Source organism: Triticum aestivum, chromosome 3A (genome assembly GCF_018294505.1).
Source record: "Triticum aestivum cultivar Chinese Spring chromosome 3A, IWGSC CS RefSeq v2.1, whole genome shotgun sequence".
NCBI lineage: Eukaryota > Viridiplantae > Streptophyta > Magnoliopsida > Poales > Poaceae > Triticum > Triticum aestivum.
In genome coordinates this window covers 153,053,438-153,062,287 of record NC_057800.1, presented here as the reverse complement: position 1 = coordinate 153,062,287, position 8,850 = coordinate 153,053,438, and positions in this window count along the sequence as shown.

Here is an 8,850-nt window from a genome sequence, read left to right as displayed (position 1 = left end):
TGGCATCATGAGCTAGGTCTATTGCGTAGATTCTTTGCATGAGTAGAACACAAAGTAGTTGTGGGCGTCGATATTGTTCAATATGCTTGCCGTTACTAGTCTTATCTTGATTCGGCGGCATCGTGGGATGAAGCGGCCCGGACCAACCTTACACGTACGCTTACGTGAGACCGGTTCCACCGACAAACATGCACTAGTTGCATAAGGTGGCTGGCGGGTGTCTGTCTCTCCCACTTTAGTCGGATCGGATTCGATGAAAAGGGTCCTTATGAAGGGTAAATAGCAATTGGCATATCACGTTGTGGTTCATGCGTAGGTAAGAAACGTTCTTGCTAGAAACCCATAGCAGCCACGTAAAACATGCAAACAACAATTAGAGGACGTCTAACTTGTTTTTGCAGGGTATGCTATGTGATGTGATATGGCCAAAGGATGTGATGAATGATATATGTGATGTATGAGATTGATCATGTTCTTGTAATAGGAATCACGACTTGCATGTCGATGAGTATGACAACCGGCAGGAGCCATAGGAGTTGTCTTAATTTATTTGTGACCTGCGTGTCAACTTAAACGTCATGTAATTACTTTACTTTATTGCTAACTGTTAGCCATAGTAGTAGAAGTAATAGTTGGCGAGGCAACTTCATGGAGATCATGATGAAGGAGATCATGGTGTCATGCCGGTGACGATGATGATCATGGAGCCCCGAAGATGGAGATCAAAAGGAGCAAAGTGATGATGGCCATATCATGTCACTATTTGATTGCATGTGATGTTTATCATGTTTATACATCTTATTTGCTTAGAACGACGGTAGTAAATAAGATGATCCCTTACAACAATTTCAAGAAGTGTTCTCCCCTAACTGTGCACCGTTGCGACAGTTCGTGTTTCGAAGCACCACGTGATGATCGGGTGTTAGATTCTAACGTTCACATACAACGGGTGTAAGACAGATTTACACACGCGAAACACTTAGGGTTAACTTGACGAGCCTAGCATGTACAGACATGGCCTCGGAACACGGAGACCGAAAGGTCGAGCATGAGTCGTATAGAAGATACGATCAACATGAAGATGTTCACCGATGATGACTAGTCCATCTCACGTGATGATCGGACACGGCCTAGTTTGACTCGGATCATGTAATCACTTAGATGACTAGAGGGATGTCTATCTGAGTGGGAGTTCATAAGATGAACTTAATTATCCTGAACATAGTCAAAAGGATTTTGCAAATTATGTCGTAGCTCACGCTATAGTTCTACTGTTTAGATATGTTCCTAGAGAAAAATTAGTTGAAAGTTGATAGTAGCAATTATGCAGACTAGGTCCGTAAACTGAGGATTGTCCTCATTGCTTCATAGAAGGCTTATGTCCTTAATGCACCGCTCAGTGCGCTGAACCTCGAACATTGTCTGTGGTTGTTGCGAACATCTGACATACACGTTTTGATAACTACGTGATAGTTCAGTTAAACGGTTTAGAGTTGAGGCACCAAAGACATTTTTGAAACGTCGCGAAACATATGAGATGTTTTGAGGGCTGAAATTGGGATTTTAGGCTTGTGCCCATGTCAAGAGGTATAAGACCTCCGATGACTTTCTTAACCTGCAAACTAAGGAGAAAAGCTCAATTGTTGTGCTTGTGCTCAGATTGTCTGAGTACAACAATCGCTTGAATCAAGTGGGAGTTAATCTTCCAGATAAGACAGTGATGGTTCTCCAAAGTCATTGCCACCAAGCTGTTAGAGCTTTGTGATGAACTATAACATATCAGGGATAGATATGATGATCCTTGAGGTATTCGCGATGTTTGACACCGCGAAAGTAGAAATCAAGAAGGAGCATCAATTGTTGATGGTTGGTGAAACCACTAGTTTCAAGAAGGGCAAGGGCAAGAAGGGATACTTCATGAAACGGCAAATCAGCTGTTGCTCTAGTGAAGAAACCCAAGGTAAAACCCAAACCCGAGACTAAGTGCTTCTGTAATAAGGAGAACAACCACTAGAGCAGAATTACCCTAGATACTTGGTAGATAAGAAGGCTGGCAAGGTCGATAGAAGTATATTGGATATACATTGTGTTAATGTGTACTTTGCTAGTACTCCTAGTAGCACCAGGGTGTTAGATACCGGTTCGGTTGCTAAGTGTTAGTAACTCGAAACAAAAGGCTACGGAATAAACGGAGACTAGCTAAAGGTGAGCTGACGATATGTGTTGGAAGTTTTTCCAAGCTTGATATGATCAAGCATCGCACGCTCCCTCTACCAAAGAGATTGGTGTTAAACCTAAATAATTGTTATTTGGTGTTTGCGTTGAGCATAGACATGATTGGATTACGTCTATCGCAATACGGTTATTCATTTAAGGAGAATAATAGTTACTCTATTTATGTGAATAATACCTTCAGTGGTCTTGCACCTAAAAATGGTTTATTGAATCTCGATCGTAGTGATACACATGTTCATGCCAAAAGATAGTAATGATAGTACCACCTACTTGTGGCACTGCCACGTAAGTCATATCGGTATAAAACGCATGAAGAAGCTCCATATTGATGGATCTTTGGGCTCACTCGTTTTTGAAAAGTTTGAGACATGCGAACCATGTCTATTGGTGTATATGCATGAAGAAACTCCATGCAAATGGACCGTTTTGACTCACTTGATTTTGAATCACTTGGGACATGCAAATCATACCACATGGGCAAGATGACTGAAAAGCCTCGTTTTCAGTAAGATGGAACAAGATAGCAACTTGTTGGAAGTAACACATTTTGATGTGTGCAGTCCAATGAGTGCTGAGGCATGCAGTGAATATCGTTATGTTCTTACTTCACAGATGATTCGAGTAGATTTTGAGTATATTTACTTGATGAATCATGAGTCTGAATTATTGAAAGGTTCAAGTAATTTCAGTGTGAAGTTGAAAGATCGTCGTGACAAGAGGATAAAAGATCTATGATATGATCATAGAGATGAATATCTGAATCACGAGTTTGGCACAGAATTAAGACATTGTGGAAATTGTTTCACAACTGATACAGCCTGGAACACCATAGTGTGATGGTGTGTCCGAACATCATAACTGCACCCTATTGGATATGATGCATACCATGATGTCTCTTATCGAAGTACCACTATAGTTTATGGGTTAGGCATTAGAGACAACCACATTCACTTTAAATAGGGCACCACGTAATTCCGTTGAGATGACACCGTATGAATTATGGTTTAGAGAAACCTAAGCTGTCATTTCTTAGAAGTTTGGGGCTGCGATGCTTATGTGGAAAGGTTTCAGGCTGATAAGCTCGAACCCAAAGCGGATAAATGCATCTTCATAGGACACCCAAAACAGTTGGGTATACCTCCTGTCTCAGATTCGAAAGCAATATGGGATTGTTTCTAGAATCGGGTCCTTTCTCGAGGAAAAGTTTCTCTCGAAAGAATTGAGTGGGAGGATGGTGGAGACTTGATGAGGTTATTGAACCGTCACTTCAACAAGTGTGTAGCAGGGCACAGGAAGTTGTTCCTGTGGCACCTACACCAATTGAAGTGGAAGCTTATGATAGTGATCATGAAGTTTCGGATCAAGTCACTACCGAACCTCGTGGGATGACAAGGATGCGTACTACTTCAGAGTGGTACGTAATCCTATCTTGGAAGTCATGTTGCTAGACAACAATGAACCTACGAGCTATGGAGAAGCGATGGTGGGCCCGGATTCCGATAAATGGCTCAAGGCCATAAAACCCGAGAGAGGATCCATGTATGAAAACAAAGTGTAGACTTTGGAAGAACTACTTGATGGTCGTAAGGCTGTTAGGTACATATGGATTTTGAAAGGAAGACAGACAATGATGGTAAGTGTCACCATTGAGAAAGCTCGACTTGTCGTTAAGATGTTTTTTGACAAGTTCAAGGAGTTGACTACGATGAGACTTTCTCACTCGTAGCGATGCTAAGAGTCTGTTGGAATTATATTAGCAATTACTGCATTATTTATGAAATCTTGCAGATAGGATGTCAAAACATTGTTTCCTCGATGATTCTTGAGGAAAGGTTGTATGTGATACAACCGGAAGGTTTTGTCTATCCTGAAATATGCTAATAAGTATGCAAAGCTCCAGCAATCCTTCTGAGGACTGGAGTGAGCATCTCGGAGTTGGAATGTATGCTTTGATGATGATCAAAGATTTTGGGTGTATACAAAGTTTATGAGAAACTTGTATTTCCAAAGAAGTGAGTGGGAGCACTATAGAATTTCTGATGAGTATATGTTGTTGACATATTAATGATCAGAAATGACGTAGAATTTCTGGAAAGCATATAGGGTTATTTGGAAAGTGTTTTCAATGGAAAACCTGGATTAAGCTACTTGAACATTGAGCATCAAGATCTATAAGGATAGATCAAAACGCTTAATAGTACTTTCAAATGAGCACATGCCTTGACGTGATCTTGAAGGTGTTCAAGATGGATCAGTCAAAGAAGGAGTTCTTGCCTGAGTTGTAAGGTACGAAGTTAAGACTTAAAGCTCGACCATGGAAGAATAGAGAGAAAGGAACGAAGGTCGTCCCCTATGCTTAAGACATAGGCTCTACAGTATGCTATGCTGTGTACCGCACCTGAAGTGTGCTTTACCATGAGTCAGTCAAGGGGTACAAGAGTGATCCAAGAATGGATCACGGGACAGCGGTCAAAGTTATCCTTAGTAACTAGTGGACTAAGGAATTTTCTCGATTATGGAGGTGGTAAAGGGGTTCGTCGTAAAGGGTTACGTCGATGCAAGCTTAACACCTATCCGGATAGCTCTGAGTAGAGATACCAGATACGTATAATGGAGCAACAATTTAGAATAGCTCCAAGTAGAACAGTTATTTGGAATAGCTCCAATTAGAACATGGTAGCTGCATCTAGGAGATGACATAGAGATTTGTAAAGCACACACGGATCTGAAAGGTTCAGACCCGTTGACTATAACCTCTCTCACAAGCATAACATGATCAAACCCAGAACTCATCGAGTGTTAATCACATGGTAAATGTGAACTAGATTATTGACTCTAGTAAACTCTTTGGGTGTTAGTCACATGGGGATGTGACCTTGAGTGTTAATCACATATCGATGTGAACTAGATTATTGACTCTAGTGCAAGTGGGAGACTGTTGGAAATATGCCCTAGAGGCAATAATAAATTGATTATTATTATATTTCCTTGTTCATGATAATCGTTTATTATCCATGCTAGAATTGTATTGATAGGAAACTCAGATACATGTGTGGATACATAGACAACACCATGTCCCTAGTAAGCCTCTAGTTGACTAGCTCGTTAATCAATAGATGGTTCGGTTTCCTGACCATGGACATTGGATGTCGTTGATAACGGGATCACATCATTAGGAGAATGATGTGATGGACAAGACCCAATCCTAAGCCTAGCACAAGATCATGTAGTTCGTATGCTAAATCTTTTCTAATGTCAAGTATCATTTCCTTAGACCATGAGATTGTGCAACTCCCGGATACCGTAGGAGTGCTTTGGGTGTGCCAAACGTCACAACGTAACTGGGTGGCTATAAAGGTACACTACGGGTATCTCTGAAAGTGTCTGTTGGGTTGGCACGAATCGAGATTGGGATTTTGTCACTCCGTGTAAACGGAGAGGTATCTCTGGGCCCACTCGATAGGACATCATCATAATGTGCACAATGTGACCAAGGGGTTGATCACGGGATGATGTGCTACGGAACGAGTAAAGAGACTTGCCGGTAACGAGATTGAACAAGGTATCGGTATACCGACGATCGAATCTCGGGCAAGTACCATACCGCTAGACAAAGGGAATTGTATACGGGATCGATTGAGTCCTTGACATCGTGGTTCATCCGATGAGATCATCGTGGAACATGTGGGAGCCAACATGGGTATCCAGATCCCACTGTTGGTTATTGACCGGAGAACATCTCGGTCATGACTACATGTCTCCCGAACCCGTAGGGTCTACACACTTAAGGTTCGATGACGCTAGGGTTATAAAGGAAGTTTGTATGTGGTTACCGAATGTTGTTCGGAGTCCCGGATGAGATCCCGGACATCACGAGGAGTTCTGGAATGGTCCGGAGGTAAAGATTTATATATAGGAAGTCCTGTTTCGGCCATCGGGACAAGTTTCGGGGTCATCGGTATTGTACCGGGACCACTGGAAGGGTCCCGGGGGCCCACAGGGTGGGGCCACCTGCCCCGGGGGCCACATGGGCTGTAGGGGGTGCGCCTTGGCCTACATGGGCCAAGGGTACCAGCCCCTAGAGGCCCATGCGCCAAGATATAGGAAAAAGGGGAGAGTCCTAAAGGGGGAAGGCACCTCCGAGGTGCCTTGGGGAGGATGGACTCCTCCCCCCCTCTTAGCCGCACCCATTCCTTGGAGGAAGGGGCAAGGCTGCGCCTCCCCCCTCTCCCCTGCCCCTATATATAGTGGAGGGGAGGGAGGGCATCCATACCTGAGCCCTTGGCGTCTCCCTCCCTCCCGTGACACCTCCTCCTCTCCCGTAGGTGCTTGGCGAAGCCCTGCAGGATTGCCACGCTCCTCCATCACCACCACGCTGTTGTGCTGCTGCTGGATGGAGTCTTCCTCAACCTCTCCCTCTCTCCTTGCTGGATCAAGGCGTGGGAAACATCGTCGAGCTGTAAGTGTGTTGAACGCGGAGGTGCCGTCCGTTCGGCACTAGGATCATCGGTGATCTGAATCACGACGAGTACGACTCCATCAACCCCGTTCACTTGAACGCTTCCGCTTAGCGATCTACAAGGGTATGTAGATGCACTCTCTTTCTACTTGTTGCTGGTCTCTCCATAGATAGATCTTGGTGATACGTAGGAAAATTTTTGAATTTCTGCTACGTTCCCCAACAGACATGTATGAAAAATTATGAACGGTGGCTTTGCCACAAATACGATGTCAACTACATGATCATGCAAAGCAATATGACAATGATGATGCGTGTCATAATAAACGGAATGGTGGAAAGTTGCATGGCAATATATCTCGGAATGGCTATGGAAATGCCATAATAGGTAGGTATGGTGGCTGTTTTGAGGAAGATATAAGGAGGTTTATGTGTGATAGAGCGTATCATATCATGGGGTTTGGATGCACCGGTGAAGTTTGCACCAACTCTCAAGGTGAGAAAGGGTAATGCACGACACTGAAGAGGCTAGCAATGGTGGAAGGGTGAGAGTGCGTATAATCCATGGACTCAACATTAGTCATAAAGAACTCACAAACTTATTTCAAAAATCTACAGGTCATCAAAAACCAAGTATTACACACATGCTCATAGGGGGATAGATTGGTAGCAAAAGACCATCGCTCGTCCCCAGCCGCCACTCATAAGGAATACAATGAAATAACACCTCATGTTTCAAATTTGTTACACAACGTTTACCATACGTGCATGCTACGGGACTTGCAAACTTCAACACAAGTATTCCTAAAATTCACAACTACTCAACTAGCACAACTTTGATATCACTATCTCCATATCTCAAAACAATCATCAAGTATCAAACTTCTCTTAGTATTCAATGCACTCTATATGAAAGTTTTTATTATATCCATCTTGGATGCCCATCATATTAGGACTAAATTCATAACCAAAGCAAATTACCATGCTGTTTAGGACTCTCAAAATAATATATGTGAAGCATGAGAGTTCATCTATTTCTATAAAATAAAACCACCACCGTGCTCTAAAAGGATATAAGTGAAGCACTAGAGCAACAACAAACTACTCCGAAAGATATAAGTGAAGATCAATGAGTAGTTGAATAATTATGCAACTATGTGAAGACTCTCTAACATTTAAGAATTTCAGATCTTGGTATTTTATTCGAACAGCAAGCAAACCTAAATAAAATAAAATGACACTCCAAGCAAAACACATATCATGTGGTAAATAAAAATATAGTTCCAAGTAAACTTACCGATGAACGAAGACGAAAGAGGGGATGCCTTCCGGGGCATCCCCAAGCTTAGGCTCTTGGTTTTCTTTGAATATTACCTTGGGGTTCCTTGGGAATCCCAAAGCTTAGGTTCTTGCCACTCCTTATACCATAGTCCATCGAATCTTTACCCAAAACTTGAAAACTTCACAACACAAAACTTAATAGAAAACTCGTAAGCTCCGTTAGCAAAAGAAAACAAAACACCACTTCAAGGTACTGTAATGAACTCATTATTTATTTATATTGGTGTTAAACCTACTGTATTCCAACTTATCTATGGTTTATAAACTTTTTTACTAGCCATAGATTCATCAAAATAAGTAAACAACACATGAAAAACAGAATCTGTCAAAAACAGAACAGTCTGTAGTAATATGTAACTAACACAAACTTCTGGAACCTCAAAAATTCTAAAATAAATTGCTGGACGTGAGGAATTTATCTGTTAATAATCTGCAAAAATAATTAACTAAATATAACTCTCCAAATAAAAATGGCAGCAATTCTCGTGAGCGCTAAAGTTTCTGTTTTTTACAGCAAGATCAAAAAGACTTTCCCCAAGTCTTCCCAACGGTTCTACCTGGCACAAACACTAATTAAAAGCATGAAACCACATCTAAACAGAGGCTAGATAAATTATTTATTAATAAACAGGAGCAAAAATCAAGGAACAAAAATAAAATTGGGTTGCCTCCCAACAAGCGCTAGGCATGATGATTTCAATGATGCTCACATAAAAGATAAGAATTGCAACATAAAGAGAGCATCATGAAGAATATGACTAGCACATTTAAGCCTAACTCACTTCCTATGCACAGGGATTTTGTGAGCAAACAAC